This window comes from Asparagus officinalis, chromosome 8 (genome assembly GCF_001876935.1).
Source record: "Asparagus officinalis chromosome 8, Aspof.V1, whole genome shotgun sequence".
Taxonomy (NCBI): Eukaryota; Viridiplantae; Streptophyta; class Magnoliopsida; order Asparagales; family Asparagaceae; genus Asparagus; species Asparagus officinalis.
Window position 1 is genome coordinate 124,877,827 of NC_033801.1, and position 17,746 is coordinate 124,895,572.

A 17,746-nucleotide genomic window follows, 5' to 3' on the forward strand; every position below is an offset into this window, starting at 1 on the left:
TGATTGTTCTTAGGTCTAATGTTTTCTTTTAATATCGTGATTTGTGAGTAGCTTTGTCGTTGTTTCGCTAACAAAATCTCCCAATATTTTGACAACTGATTGAAGATCTCCCCGCACTTTTACCTTCTATAGTTATTTTAATTTCTATGGAATTAGTTTCAATGCAACGAGAATATCATAGGATGTGACAATAATATGCACTCCCAAATAAACATATAATGCAAATCTTATCATCACAACAACTCTGCATGTGAGAGAGATTTCTTTTGCCATATATGAGTGATTCATATCTTCAAATTGCCGCATATCCTGTTAGATCTAAAACTGAGATCTAATCCATAAAACCATGATTAATTCAAAGAGAATAAACACAACAGTGAACAGAAGCAATACCTGAATCCATGAAGAATTTGCACGGATTTGAATTAGGGTTTTATCTTCTAATCTTGAGGGTCTCTCCTTTAGAATCTCTTTAGATGAGGATTAAGAGAATAAAGAATGTTACCCTAGATTAGGCATCATAACCTTTTATTTATAGTTGTTGTACTTTTATAATTTGGTCTATCATCAAATTATAATTACAACCTTGTATCCGCATATTTAGTCCATTATTTATTTAAATATCCATTAACCCAAATTTATTGATCACTTTATGCAGGTTGATCTTAAGGATAGCATTATACACTAATGTAACATATATGCCCATAATTAGATTTAATCCAACAATCTCCCACTTTGGCACTATATGTTTCATAAAAAATGTGTACAACCTTATGAGCTCAGAAATTGCTATCACAAATAAGGGTATTTCCAAACAATCTCGTCCATTGTCAATATCAATACAGGATCAAAGCGGTCTTCGTCATATTTATCGTGACTAAACCCATCAATGGTCACATATACCAATACAATCAAATGATATAGATCAATCATGGATGTGCAACATAAAAATTACATGCAATATGATCAGTACATGTATATTTTCAATTGATCATACCTTAAACTTTAGTGAGGTCAAAACTAAACATAATGAAACAGAGTGTCTTAACTGAATACTTTATTCTGATCAGACAATACAACCAAATACAAAGCACCATAAAATTACAAACTCCTACTAAATCATGATATCCTCGAATAACATCACACCCATATGAGCAGTGTGCTCATAAAAGACCTTGGGTGGCAATCATTTAGTAAGAGGATCTGCTATCATGGAGCTTATCCCAATATGTTCTATGGATATATGTCCACTCTGTAGCATTTCTTTCACAACCAGGAACTTAATGTCAATATGTTTTGACTTAGTTGAGCTCCTGTTATTATTAGAATACATAACTACAGATTATTGTCACAAAATAACCTTAGTGATCTTTCAATATTTTCTAAAATGTGCAGTCCAGTGATAAAATTTCACAACCATATTCCATGATTTGATGCCTCGTAGCAAGCTATAAACTCTGCTGTCATAGCAAAGGAAGCTACGAATGTATGTTTAATACTTTTCTATGATATAGCTCCTCCTGCTAGCATATAAATATAGCCTGATGTAGACTTTCTGCTATCTTGGCATCCAGCAAAATCAGAATCCGAATACACAATGACCTCCAACTGTTCTGATTTTCTTTATGTGAGCATATAATCTTTTATTTTCTAAAGATACCTCATAACCCTTTTGACTGCTATCCAATGATCCATACCATGGTTGCTTAAGTATCTACCTAACATCCCAACAATATACGCAATATCCGGACGCGTACACACATGAGCATACATTAGACTTCCTACAGTCAAAGCATAAGGAATCTTCTACATTTGCTAAATTTTAAGATTACCTTTAGGGCACTGATTTAGACTAAACTTATCTCCTTTAGCAATAGGGGTATCACATGGTCTGCAATCATACATGCCAAACATTGTGAGTACTTTATCGATATAGCTCTTTTGTGATAGTCCAAGTATATTGCGAGAACGATCTCGATGTATCTGGATTTCTAATATAAAAGAGGCGTCCCCAAGATCTTTCATTTTAAAATTCTTTGATAGAAATCTCTTGGTTTCGTGAAAAGAGGCGTCCCCAAGATCTTTCATTTTAAAATTCTTTGATAGAAATCTCTTGGTTTCGTGCAACATGCCTATATCATTAGTGGAGATCTTTCATTTTAAAATTCTTTGATAGAAATCTCTTGGTTTCGTGCAACATGCCTATATCATTAGTGACAAACAATATGTCATCGACATAAAATAATATTCATCTCAAAACCGAATAAGATAATTATGTGTTGAAACTTATGATACCATTGATAAGGAGCTTTCTTGAGTCCATATATGGATTTTTTTTAATTTGCAAACCATATTCTTTGGATCTCCTGACACAAAGTTTTCTGGTTGCACCATATAGATCATTTCATCAGTGTCTCCATTAAGAAATGCAGTCTTAACATCCATCTGATATAACTCAAGATCATAATGAGCAACAAGTGTCATGATTGTTCTGAAGGAGTCTTTCGATGAAATCGGAGAGAAAGTCTTTATACAATCAATGCCTTTCTTTTGAGTATAGCCTTTAGCTACAAGACATGCTTTATACCTCTCCACATTACCATTTGCATCACGTTTGGTTTTAAATATCTATTTACAACCAATTAGTTTTGCAACTTCTGGCAATGGGACAAGTTCCCAAACTTTATTGTCTTGCATAGACTTGTACTATTCATTCATGGCATTAATCTACTTTTGAGAGTTAGAATTTTTCATGGCTTGAAGGAAGTTGATTGGATCATCTTCCATCATTCCATTATTTTTCTCATGTTCTTAGAGAAATACAATATAATCGTCTGGAATAGCATTTCTCTTTTCTCTCGTGGATCTCCGTAATAGCACTGGTTCTTGAGGTTGTTGAGTTTGTTCTTCTGGAACAAGGAGTTGTTCAACATTGTCTTCTTGAGGTTCCAGATTTACTTCTTGATCAATAACAAGTATATGAACCTGAATATTGTCAAGAGTAACTGTATGGATTGGATCTGAAGTCAATTCCTCCTCAAAAGTAATGTCTCTGACTTTATTTCTCCCCCCCCCCCAACTCAACATCCTCAAAGAATATTATTGTTTCCATCTCAAAAATATTCCTAGGTGTGGGATCATAAAACTTATAGCCCCTAGAGCATTCAGAATACCCAATAAAGTAGCTGCTAACTATTTTAGAGTCTAATTTTTTTTCATTTGGCCTATAAGGCCTTACCTCAGCAAGGCATCCCTAAATATGTAAGTACTTTAAACTGGGTTTTCGACCAATCCAAAGCTCATAAGGTATTTTAGCAACTACTTTACTTGGTACTCTGTTCAGAATGTAAGTTGTTGTCTTAAGTGCTTCTCCCCAGAATAACTCTAGTAAAGAAGAATGAGAAATTATACATCTTACCATATCCTTAAGAGTCATGTTTCGTCTTTCTACTACACCATTCATGCTAGGTAAACCTGGCATGGTGTACTGTAGGACGATACCGTATTCCTCTAGGTATCTAGCAAATGGTCCTGAACGTGGTTCATCTGAACTATCATATCAGTCGTAGTACTCACAACCACGATCAGATCTAACGGTTTTAATCTTTTTGTTAAGTTGATTCTCAACTTCAGCTTTAAAAGCTTTGAACGTGTCCAGAGACTCAGATTTCTCAGGAATGAGACATAGGTACTCATAACAGGAGTAATCGTCTATGAATATATAAAATATTATTGACCATTATAAGATGCCGTAAGGAATAGCCTACAAATATCCGTATGTATCAATTCTAAGACATACGAAGATCTGTTGGCATCTAATCTCTTAACTTTAGTATGTTTTCCCTTGATACATTCAACACAAACGTCAAAATCCGAAAAAACAAGAGAATCCAAAATGCCATCAGACACAAGATGCTCAATTCTATCTTTTGGGATATGACTCAAGCGTTTATGCCATAATGCCACAGAATTTTTCCTTATTTAATTTACGCTTAGTACCACGTTATTCCACATGCAATGATTCATTTTAAGAAGTAATTGTATCAAGCAAATATAGGTTATCATAAGTACTCAAGTAACTGGTTTTCGTAACAATTGAATTAAAAGATAAACCGAATTGATTGTTTCCAAATGAACAAGAAGAACCTGGTTTGTCCAATACAGAAACTAAAATTAAATTCCGTCTAAAAGACGGTACTACAAAAGTATCTTTTAAATCCAAATATGACCAAGTTCCTAACAGCAACCTAAAGTGCCCAATTGCTTCCACATCTACCGATTGTCCATCGCCCACAAAGATGTGTCTTTCAATATCACTTGGCTTTTGGTAGCTCAGACAACCTTGCATAGAAATTCTTATGTGAGTAGTAGTACCAGAGTCTAACCACCAAGTGTTTCTAGGTACTGAAGCTAAATTAACCTCAGAACAGACCAAAGAAAGAAACGTACCCTTCTTAGCACGCCAGGCATGATATTTGGTACAGTCCTTCTTTACATGTCCTGACTTGTTACAGAAGAAATAACTCTGACCATCCTTTTGTTGTTTCTTCTGAACAGGACCCTTAGCAACATCATTAGCATTCTTCCTTTTCTTGCCCTTATCCTTAGAGGCATAGGCCAAATGAGCACTTTCAATCTTATCTTGTTTCAACATTCTTCTTCTTGCACACAGTATGCAATGAGCTCATTCAGAATCCATTTCTCCTTTTAGCATTTATAACTGACCTTAAACTGATTGAATTATGCAGGAAGAGATAATAAAACCAGATGCACTAGTAACTCATCACAGAGATTGAGTTTGAGTTCCTTAAGTTTTGAAGCAATATGAGACATTTTCATAATATACTTCCTGATATTTCTTTTGCCCTTATAATTCATCGAAATCAAGCGAGCTAAAAGCGTACTTGTTTCTACCTTATCGTTTTTTACAATACGTTTCTTACTTTCAGCAAGGAAATCTTTAGACTTATTAATCCCTTTGGATTCTACGCCCCTGAAGGCTTTCGGAACGCTACGCTTAATGATCATGAGACTCATACGATTTGAACGCTCTCATATCTCATACTCTTTCTTTGCATTAGGAGTGCTATCCGTATTGAGAGGTTGGGGTTGTTCAGTTCTTAATGCAAAGTCTAGATCCATGCAACCAAGAACAATTAATATATTCTCTTTCCAAACCTTGAAATTAGTCTCATTGAACATGGGAATTGAGTTGATGTTAGCAGAAATTGTTATAGCAGATGCATTAGCTGAAATAAATAAAAGATACTCACATTATTAACTCTAATTAGTAATCGATAAAATGTAAATAATGACAAATCTCATCTCAAGATATCTGGCATAACATTAATATCAAGTCTTTGGACAGTACTATTAATTTGTAAGTGATACCTTGTTGCAATGATCAAACATTGACAATAACTCATGTCAAATAATAAAACTATCTTTGGATCGATTCATTATTCACATGTACACCTTATAATTATCACACATTTATCATCACAAATGTGTATGCGGTCTAAATAAATATTAACCTTCCTTTGGGCCGATTAAATATTTACACGAAACATACACACAAACATCTAATATCCCTCATGAACAATCTACACAAGAGAGGTTACTTTGACAACTTCTTATTTCAATTAATCATTTGAATGAGAGACAACTTTAATACCTTACTGTCATATTATTTGAATTAAATAATTGATTAACTATCAAATTTAATTCAAATTAAATAATTTAATTCAAATTAACTAAATTTCCAAAAAAACTTAATTAATGGCCTCATAGCTTAATTAATTAAATTAAGCACACTAAAAATTGGGCCAATAACTTAATAAGGCCCACCAAAATATGTTTTAATTGGTATATCCAATTAAACCATTCTTAAAGAATTTTAGGCCCACAACTGAATGGCTTTAAGTGGGCTTGGACTTTTATCTCTCAACCCAATAATTAAATTGGCTTTAGTTGGTTGAAATCACATGTTCATAGCCTTACTAACTTTTCCAGCACCGTATTAAAGGCCCAAACAAGTGTTTTATAGGCCTACAAAGAAAAAAGGCACTGGAAAAAAACGTCTTACATGGGCTTGTGACAACACAACCCAGGTAAACATCTTAAGTGGGTTTGAAAGTTGTGCCCTAACTCAAATGAGAAAGCTGCGGGCAAAGCTTTCTTTCACCCGATAGAAAAATAAAAAACCACAGAGAACGAACACAAGGTTCGTTTGAGAACGAATGCAAGGTTCGTTTGAATTGAGCACGAGGCTCACCTGAGAATGAACCCAGGGTTCGTTTGAGAACGAACGCGGGATTCGTTTGACTGAGCACGAGGCTTGCCTGAGAATGAACGTGGGGTTCAACTTGAGAACGAACACATGGTTTGTTTGAGATCGAACCGAAGTTCGCTGAAACTTTCAAGCCCTAAAGCTCGCCTAAAATTGAGGTAACTTCCTCCTTTTGCCCTAATTTTCCGCACGTTTTCACGCACGATTTCTTGCACGAACACCCCTTTAGGGTTTCGTTCTGAACCGTCGCTGTCGCCGCTTAAGCTCCCGCACCCTAGGGTTTTGAAACCCTAGGGCTTCCTGATGCCACTGTCACTGTCTTCCTTTGACAGCGGGGCCGCCAGCGAACATCGCCGGTGAGGAGTTAAGTGAACGATGGCTTAATCCAAATTTTAAAATTTGACAATTATGAACTTGATTGCACACAATTTTGATCAATGAGTTGATCCCTAATTCTTAAAATTGATGATTTTCTCACAATCTAGATCAAGAGTTTGATCCAGATTCAACAGCCGAAAGAGAAAATCAAACCAAAAAAATATTTTTTTGTTACTGTTCATGCGTGCTATAGTTCCAAAGCAAAATAAAAAAAACAAAAAAATATTGAAAATTTTCATCCTACAGATCATATTTGCACAGATCCAAACGTGCATCCGATCTTAATCAAGCCAAATTAAGATAAAAAACCCCCAAATTCTTAATCTTAACCATAAATCTCAAAGAATTAAACACGGTGGTTCTGATACCACTTGTTAGATCTAAAACTGAGATCTAATCCATAAAACCATGATTAATTCAAAGAGAATAAACACAACAGTGAGCGAAAGCAATACCTGAATCCATAAAGAATTTACACGGATCTGAATTAGGGTTTTATCTTCTAATCTTGAGGGTCTCTCCTTTAGAATCTCTTTAGATGAGGATTAAGAGAATAGAGAATGTTACCCTAGATTAGGGACCATAACCCCTTATTTATAGTTGTTGTACTTTTATAATTTGGCTCATCATCAAATTATAATTACAATCTGGTATCCGCACATTTAGCCAATGATTTATTTTAATATCCATTAACCCAAATTTATTGATCACTTTATGCGGGTTAACCTTAAGGATAACATTATTCACTAATGGAACATATATGCCCATAATTAGATTTAATCCAACATATCCCTCCTCATGAATGGTGACAAACACGTAGTTCATATGAAGTAGGGATCCTATTAGAATCACTCCTATATGAGTTGAGTTATCTATACCACAAATAGAAAAGTTGTAATTCCTAGGCTAACCATCCTAACCACATGTGAATGGTACAGAAATCCCTACTACTCTTCATACGACCTACTACTCTTCATACGAGGGCTATTCGGATAAAATTTATACTCATAAAAAAATATGATATATATGATTATTATATGAGAGCTTCTTATCCGTTCCAAAATTTGTGATTATCTAATTAAAGTTAAGAAATAAGGTAAAGTTCAAAAATAAGGAGGGTGAAGTGTTAATTTTAACACATCATAGTGTTTTTTTATCATACAAATCTTAAATGATTTTTTTGTTATTTACCGGATAAAAGAACTGCACGGTGACAATGTTGATCTAGAAAGTATACCAAGAAAAAAAGAAATATTTACATAGTATCACACATGATTTACCTCTAATTCCAACTAGCATGGTATCTTGACTGCATGTCAATTGCTTTACTCTGTAGTATGTGGTTAGCCTCACTTTTTTTTTTTTGGAAAATAGAGCCTGACACCTTGATTCAAGAACTTATATTGATTTGTACTTATGTCTCATAGCTAATGTTTTAGTCAACAACTTTCCTGCATCTTATTAATACCAATTTCTAGAAAAAACATTCCATAAACAAAAATCAAATCTGGCATCAAAGAATTATTCCCACCCTCTTTAATCTGCCATAGAAAGAAGCATAAAAATGTATTACTAAATAAGTATAAATAACTATAAGTGATGATATCAAGTATCCAACCGTCCTCTACAACGTATACATACCAAAATACCAAATACATACGAACCCCTCTACCAAAATATATATATATCAACAAATCAAATCTCAACCCATGTTATCCTATCAAACCCGCAAATGCAAATCGCATCAGAACATCATAACACCATCTAACATGAACATGACAGTAAGAATTTTCGAACTACTCCGTCCTCGTACTCACTTTTGACTGTTCTGATAAGATTTGTATTTCTCACAACTTAGTCTTCTCCTTACACTCCTGACTCCTCACCTTCAAGTCCGGTATCCCCACCTCCACGTGGCAGTCCGACGTGGCAACAGCGTGTCTCTTGATGAACCCCAGTAGGGTGACCTTACCGGGTATTCCTTCGTTCTTCGTATCGAGCCGACCCGGCCCGCCTATCGCGTCCCTCAGCGGCTCCCCGCCTCCGTGGTTGAGATTGCCCCCCTCCCACCGTCAACCTCGACGACACGTGCGCCGACGCGCGCGGTATACTCCCAGAGCCACGTCAGCCGCCAAACCTGCGGCCCACCGTGAGTAAAGCGGGCCGTGCCGGTGCTCCGATGAGTAAGCGAAGCGTAGTTTGGGGTTCTTGACGGGAACGGTCGAGGTCGAGGGTCAGCAGTTGAGCCTCGCACGCGGATGGCCAGGCCTGGAACGTGCAAAAACGTTGGCGAAGACGCCCGTGTGTCCCGGGTCGCTGGAGAACCATCGGCGTCGTTTTCGGGTCCACGCCCATGGCGGACCGAAAACGGAATGACAGGCTGCGAGTGGTGGACGGCGCATGCATGAGCAGGAGGAGGAGGCAGCGAAGGAGATGAGAGAGAGGGAGACAACGGAGCTTACGGCGGAAGGTCCCAGGTGTACTGTACGGTCCTGCACGTGCGTCGCCGCAGAATGGCGCCGAAGGCGGGATGAGATGTGGCCAGGTATTCTGTCATTTTTTTTATTTGGGTTTTGGTTTTTTTTTTTTTTTTTTTTTTATGTGAGAGAAGGAATGTTATTAGGATTGAGAGCCTGAAAGAGTGCTAGCGGCCAACTACTTTTATAAAGAACGGTTAGAAAATTAATTCATGAGAGAAGGGATTTTAATGAGAGTGGACAGCTTTTTATTTTTTATTTTTTAATTTTTTTATCTTTTATCTTTTAGTTCTTTTTTTTAATGTTTTTAGGGTTTTTTCCCATATTAGCCCCTTGCTTCTTTCATGTTTTAAAATTAGTCACTTAAATAATCGAAATTGCTTTGAGCTCCCTCAAATCTTAGGTTATTGTGAAGTAGTCCTTCAAAATATTAAAATCACTATTCGATCCATCAATTCTTGGATTATTTTGAAATTAGTCCTTCATATCAGGTGTGGAAGTAGCAATTTGTGGGAAATTAGTTCCCACATCATTGAAACCAATATCTTATTCTCAAATTCACATAGGTTGTTTCAAACTAATCCCTCCAATTGCTATTTTTGCTTATGATTAGAGAGACCAATTTCAAATTTACTTAAGAATTTTGAAATAACTTAAGATTTAAGGGGCCAGATAGCAACTTCAGTGGTGTTAGGGAGTAATTCAGAAAATGAAAGCTTTAAGGGACCAATAAACAAAGTTCCATAAAATTATTATAGCAAATTTGTAAATATCTACACAATTTTCATTTTATGAAAGTATTAATTATGAATTGTTGGTTACGATACGCATGATTATGTCTTGTGCGAAAAAATAAAATGATTAGGGGTCTAACGAATTTAAGTACAATCAGTGATTATTGGACTAAAAATAGGAAAATATCGATCAAAAGTTTGCTGAAACGTTTGCAGTTGAGCCATGACAATGAATGGCGCACAATAATAAATGAATTTGAAGGGGGTGAGCGTTGTAAGTCGTGGGCCGTAATTAAGGAGCGGCACCACCCGGAGCACTGACCCGTAATTTTAGTCCAACTGACTTGATTTTTTGATACATGCCGGTCAAAAAATTTATTTATTGGGATGCAATCTGTTTCAACAACAAATTTATGTTTTCACAAAACAACTTGCATTAGGTTTATCTTTAAAGGACTCTTTTTTGGCAATTGAGTTCAATTTTTAGTTAAGTTTTTCAGTAATTCCCACTACCTAACCTTCACTTAAAAATCATCTCTCTAATATACCCGGTATTTAACAACCGATTATTATAGCAAAACCAAAAAATTTGACTTAAAGATAACTTATGTATAAACGACTATATCTTAAAGGTGATATGATTTCTATAAAATGACTCTATTTTAAACGATGGTTTTAAGGGGAAAAAAATAAAAAACCCTTAATTAAATACAAAATAGTTGGAAGTATGTCAAAAAAGATTTGAAAGAATACCTAAGGGATTTTTAAGATTAATTGTGAGCAGAACCCTTGTAATAGCATTTTTTTGAACTTGCTATCTCTCTAGTTTGGCGGTTAGACCTTGAATAAAGATTCTTTGTCTTTAGAGGGCCTATCTGTTGAAAAATAATTTTCTTTTCCTCTGAGGGTAGAAAATTTTTTCACTCACCTACAATAATGAAACTAGAGGAGTAATAAATGTCATCTACCTTAGTTAACCTATTTTTTAAACATCATGTTTAGAGATAAATTCTAGATCTGAAAAACTCGAAAAATAATAAACTGTACACGTGGCTTTTCCTTCAAAATAAACAATCGAGGCCTAACTCAGTCAGCTGTTGAATAATGATTTTCAGAAACAGATGTAGAATGGAATTGTGTATCCATTCCATTGTTGTGCGCCGCGGAAGCCTCGAATAGCCAAAACAATAGCACACACAAGAACAAAATAGACCACAATAGACACAAGCCAACCAATCACAGCAAGAACACAAGATATACGTGGTTCGGCAATGTGCCTACGTCCACGGGGCAAGGAGGGGGGAGTTTCACTAATCAAATCAAAGGGGAATACAAATTAGGGTTACAAATCTTACCCAAAACCCTCAAACAAGATCACTTGATCTCTCCAATAGACTCCAACAAAAGAAGCCCTAGAAAATCCCCTTTGGCAGCTCAAAATCTCCCTTTCATTAAACCCTAGAACAGATTTGGGGTTTATATACAAGTTACAAAGAAAACGGGTCTGGAAAACCAACTTAAACCCAAAACCCGATAGTCGGTCGACCGCAGCACCACTGCCGGTCGACCGCAAAATATCCCGAGGTCCAGTCTGCTCTCTGGACAATTCGCGGTCGACCGCAGCGCTTCGTCCGGTCGACCGCCCAAATTCCAGAGGCACACTAAGAGTTGTGTGCACATATCGGTCGACCGCAGCTCCACTGCCGGTCGACCGCCCAACTTCCAGAGGCATACCTCTGACTTTTCACCAACTCTACAAACTTGTGCACCTCGTTTCACAAGATATACTTATCGATCCTCATGTGCAAAGTGCACATGATTGTGCGCAAGCTCAGGTTCCTACAAAAAGAAGTAACTAATCCAATAGAAAGAAGAAGGGATTATCAAAGAGGGGTCCTAAGATAAACAACATAATTATGACAAAGGAAGCTCAGGTTAGTATTTTTTTACCAACACACCGGTGCACTAGCCAATGTAAAAACATAACCTGTAGTGGACTGACGCTTGTCAAGATCTCCGGCATAGTCTGAATCCACGTAGCCAATACAATCCTGCCCTGTCTCATCATTCTTCGCAAATATCAACCCAACATCCACGGTACCCTTAATATACCGTAGAATCCACTTCACGGCCTCCCAATGCCCCTTCCCGGGGTTGTGCATGTACCTAGATACCATGCTCACGGCCTGTGACAAATCTGGCCTAGTACACACCATAGCATACATCAAGCTACCCACTGCGCTGGCGTATGGAACCTTGGACATGTAGTCCCTATCCTCCACTGAAACTGGTGACATCAAAGCTGAAAGCTTAAAGTGGGGAGCTAATGGAGTACTCACCACCTTGGTATTATCCTCAAAACTGAATTTCTTCAGCATCTTCTGCAAGTAACTCTTCTGTGTAAGCTTCAATCTCCCCTTCACCCTGTCTCGCTCAATCTCCATACCCAGTATCTTCTTAGCTTCTCCCAGGTCCTTCATCTCAAATTCTGATGAAAGCTCCTTTTTCAATTTCCCAATAGCTGAAGTGTTCCTGGAAGCTATGAGCATATCATTAATATACAATAACAAATAAATGTGCTCACCATCCTGTAGCTTTCGCATATAAACACATGGGTCATAAGGGCTCCTCGTGTATCCTCGGCCAATCATAAAGCTATCAAATCTCTTGTACCACTGTCGCGGTGATTGCTTCAGTCCATAAAGAGATTTCCTCAATTTGCACACCAAATTTTTCCTTCCTGCAGCTTTAAACCCCATAGGTTGTGTCATGTATATCTCCTCGTCTAAGTCTCCATGTAGAAAGGCCGTCTTCACGTCCATTTGGACCAAATCTAGGTCCAGCTGTGCCACCAATGCCAATAGTATCCGAATCGACGAATGCTTCACAACGGGTGAAAACACCTCGTTGTAATCAACGCCCTCAAGCTGTGCATATCCCTTATCGAATGTCCCCAATAGAAGATCCCTCCTTCTTAGCATACACCCACTTGCAACCAATAGCTTTCTTACCCTTAGGTAGCTGTGCAAGTTCCCAAGTGTCGTTCTTCTGAAGAGATTGCATCTCCTCCTCCATAGCATTCCTCCACCTAATGGAATCAGGACTGGACTCTGCCTCCCTGAATGTGGCAGGAATCAGATCATCAATGACCTCCACCGATAAAGCATATGCCACCATGACATCATCATATCTCGCTAGCCGACGAATCTCTCTCCTCGGTCTATCTGCTGCAATGGACCCCTGAGCATGACCCTGCCCATGAGCCTCGCCATCCACTGTATCCCCCAAATGCCCGACTGTCGTCTCATCTCCTCCCTGTGTCACCTCTGTAGGAGTCTCAATGGGAACAGTGCCAACTGGAGTGGGTGGAGTCACATCATCCTCCACCTGCTGCGATATCCCACCTGTCTGATCTTCCTCCACCTGCTGAGGAACTCGAGGCTTCATCATGTACGCCTCATCAAATGTGACATCTCTGCTAATTTGAAACCTTTTACACCTTCTCTAAATCCCACAAAGATAGCCTTCCTTGCTCTCGGATTCAACTTCCCATCACTAACATGGAAATAAGCTGGACACCCAAAAATCCGAAGAGTCTCATAATCACTAGCCACAGAACCAGACCAACGCTCCAAAGGAGTCTTCCCCTCTATCGCAGTGCACGGCAACCTGTTAATGAGATGGCTCACATAAACTAACGCCTCGGCCTAAAAGGATCTAGCCAAACCACTCTGCGTCATCATACATCGCACCTTCTCCAGCAAGGTACGGTTCAGCCTCTCTGCCACCCCATTCTGTTGCGGTGTCTCTCTAACTGTGAAATGCCTTCTAATGCCGTGATCCCGGCAAAACTGTAGAAATGGATCACTCTTGTACTCTCCACCATTGTCTGAACGAAGAGTCTTCACCTTTCTACCTGTCTACAGCTCCACTTTCTTCTTCCACTCCACAAATATATCCAGGACCTCATGTTTATGCTTCATGGTATATACCCAATTCCTCCTGGAATAATCATCAATGAAAGTGACAAAATAATTTGCCCCACCAAGCGATGTGTGCTTAGAAGGGCCCCAAACATCTGTGTGAATGTAGTCTAATATACCTTGGGTGTTATGAATTGCGGTGCCAAACTTCACTTTTATCTTCTTCCCAAGTATGCAATGCTCACACAGCTCCATCTTGCAGGTCTTTGCACCTTTCAATAGCCCCTGTTTTGCCAATGACTGTAGGGACTTTTCACCTGTGTGTCCAAGCCTCATGTGCCATAGTGTGGTAGTGTCCTCCTCTGTGGTGATAGAAGCAGCCAGACCCCCTGTAACTGTCTTGCCCTTCAAGTAGTATAGGTTATTTTTCCTGACACCTCGCATCACCACCATGGACCCCTTCATGACCTTCAAACTAGCATCCTCTAAGATCACTCTATAGCCGGATGCCTCCAAAGTCCAAAGAGATATGAGGTTCTTCGTCAATTGCGGCACGAACTCTTCGTCAACTGCGGCACGAACCTCACATCTTTCAATTCCCTAGTCACCCCGTCATGCATTCTGATTCTGACTGAGCCAATCCCACTAATAGGACAAACGTGATCGTTCCCCATGAGCACCACGTCTCCTCTCTTCAACTCCTCAAAGTTGGTAAACCAATCCCTCTTAGGGCAAATATGAAATGTAGCTCCCGAATCAATCATCCACTCCGTAGAGTCGGCATAACAAACTGACGGCAGTGTAGGACAAGAATAACCGGAAGAATCCAAATCTGAAATGTCGCCAACAACCTTGGCAACATTCACCTCTGAAGCTTGTACAGCTTTCCCCCTTTGCTTCCCGGCTCTATCCTTCAACTTTGGGCACTCATTTTTCCAATGTCCCTCTTCTTTGCAAAAGGCACATTGATTTCTACCAACACTTTTATGGCCACCCCTATTCTTTGATTTTGAGCGGTTGAACTTTTGGCGGTTTGGACTACGGCCACGAACTGCAAGTGCATCACCCGATGCCTTCTCGGAGGGCTCACAATCATTCTTCCTCAGCTCATAATTCACCAATACCGAGGTCACCTCCTTGTAGCTAACTGTAGTTCGCCCATTTATCATAGTGAGAACAAAGGTGCTAAAATCATCATCTGGCAATGAACACAACAATAACATCGCCTTGTCTTCATCCTCCACCATGATATCAACATTGGCCATATCCGAAATTAGCTTTATGAAGTCGTTAACATGCTCTCGAACGGAAACTCCCCTCTTCATCTTGAATTGGTAGAACCTCTTCTTCAAGTGAAGCCGATTCTCAATGCTCTTTGTCAAATATTTTTCATTGAGCGTTTCCCACAATCTCTTTGCCGAAGTCTCGTTCATCACATCATAAATGAGATCCGGTGTTAGGCATGACCGAATAACCCCACAAGCCCTACTGTGCATTTTCTTCCAAACCCTATCATCAATCTCCTCGGGTTTCTCTTGAAACTCAAGAGTCTCCTCCAAATTTTGTGCATCCAAGACGTCCATTACTTGACACCTCCATAAACCGAAGTTGATATTGCCGTCAAACTTTGAGACATCAATTTTAGTGTTATTGATGCTCAAATTTTGGATCGCCTTTGTCAAAGCCGACCCCGATGTACTAGTAGCACTTGAACTAGCCCTGCTTGTATCACCCATATTGTAGATCTACTCTTTAAATAAGAATCCAACAGTGAATCCTTCGAACAAAACTCCCAAATCCAACCCGGAGCTCTGATACCACTTGTTGTGCGCCGCAGAAGCCTCGAATAGCCAAAACAATAGCACACACAAGAACAAAATAGACCACAATAGACACAAGCCAACCAATCACAGCAAGAACACAAGATATACGTGGTTCGGCAATGTGCCTACGTCCACGGGGCAAGGAGGGGGGAGTTTCACTAATCAAATCAAAGAGGAATATAAATTAGGGTTACATCCATTAATAACATCATAATGGAACTACAAAGGTTAATCATTGTGTATCTTGTTAGAGAGTAGACGTTTCCTAACTTTGATAGCAAGGCTTCTTAAAGAAGTATAAAAAAAATCCCAAAGGAAAATTATCTACATATATAAATGCAGAAGATAGTCTAATTAGCCTCTAATTTTTAACCCAAGTCTCCATCCTTTGTTTCTAACAACAGAGCCCCAGACTTGTGGCTCTTATTGGGATTGTGTCTTTGATTCTTTATATAACTTTATGAGAATTAGATAATGTTAGAGATCTATCATGATTAGGAGATTGGGTTTTATCATAATTAGGAGTTTGAATCCTATTATAAGTTGAAAGTTAGGCTAGAGATAAAGTTTTGGTTTCTCTATAAATATTCTTCTATTGTTGGAGGAAAAACAAAACAGATAAGAGAGAGCCAATATTCTTGTAATTTAGGGTTAGCAGAGGACGTAGCCTGATTCAAGAATATTGTGCGAAAGACGAGTGTTTCGTAGTCTTTGTCCGTGCAAAAGATTACATAATTGGGAGAAGGTTTCACGGTCTTTGTCCGTTCAAAAGATTGTAAGGAGAGGGCTTTGGAGAGAATATGAGAGTTGATTATGTATGTGAGGTTGAGAGGTTGAGAGACGAGTTAAGTGGTTCCTCTTGTAGTTCTCCCTGATACATAGTGGATTTCTCGTATTGTTGCTCGTGGACGTAGGTCGAAGTTAGTCGACTAAACCATGTAAATCTCGGTGTTCTTTCTTCTTGATTGTGGTTGTTTTATATCTTGTTGATTGTGGTTGTTTTATATCTTGTTGATTGTGGGTTGGCTTTCAAGTTGCGCAAATCGTAGTAGGTGGGGAGACTAAAATTCCCCAATAGCTCTCTACTAAGAAGCCCTTGACTTTCTTTATTGACAATAAAACCCTAAAATTTTAGTTTTTCTCTCCTAAGAGACCTTTAACTTTCTTTTTCTAGCAACAAAACTCCTAAATTATCAAAGAAGAGTTGGAGGCTTCTTAGAAGAGAGGAGTAAACGTTAGGGGCTTCATTGTAAAAAAAAATAAACGTTAGGGGCTACTTAGAAGAGAGGGGTAAAACTTAAGAGCTAATTTGTTGTAAAAAAAAAAGATAAAAAAAGGAAATTGGGTTTGTTAGAAAAAGGGGCTAAAGCTAAGGGGCTCTTTAGAATGTCTTCTTTATATAAATGATAAAAAGGGAGACAGAAGAAGCATAATCTCATAATCATCATAATCTTTAAGAGAGTGACAATTTTTTTAACCAAGATCGTCAACTGAATTTGGTGACAGTCTTCTCTTGTTATCCCAAAGGACCTGAAATTCATGCATATTTTTAGCCATCTTACACTTTAAAATCTTGGATATTATGCGCATGCACAACTAATTATCTCCTTCCTCTTTATATAATTATTGTTACTTAATAGTTATTATTACAATTGATTGAGGAACAATGTTTTGTCTTTCTATTCAATAACAATATAATTTGTGTCTCTTTCTTTCGCTGTATCGTGTCATCAAATTCTTTTTGGATCATCAAGTGTGAGAAGAGTCGTTTCTTATCACAAATAAGAAATAGACAGATGAAAAGAGTCTTTAATAAAACTTGAAATATAAAAATACAATTTGGTAGCCTCTCGCCTTTCAAGACTTCAACTACTAAATATCATGTTCTTTTTCTCCTCCTGAAAATTGCCCACGTTCTCCCTTTACTTCCTTTTCTTTTCCTTAATTCTTTCATCCTTTTAATTTAGGTAAGCTTACACGTTTTCATGAAAACCCCTTCTAAGGATTAAGTATTCATAAAAGAAGAAACAGCTTTTTCCCTAGGGTGACAAGAGCATGTGTACCATGAATTTTCAATATTTTGAAATACACGGAGTTTGTTTGTTTCAGCGCAACTCATTGA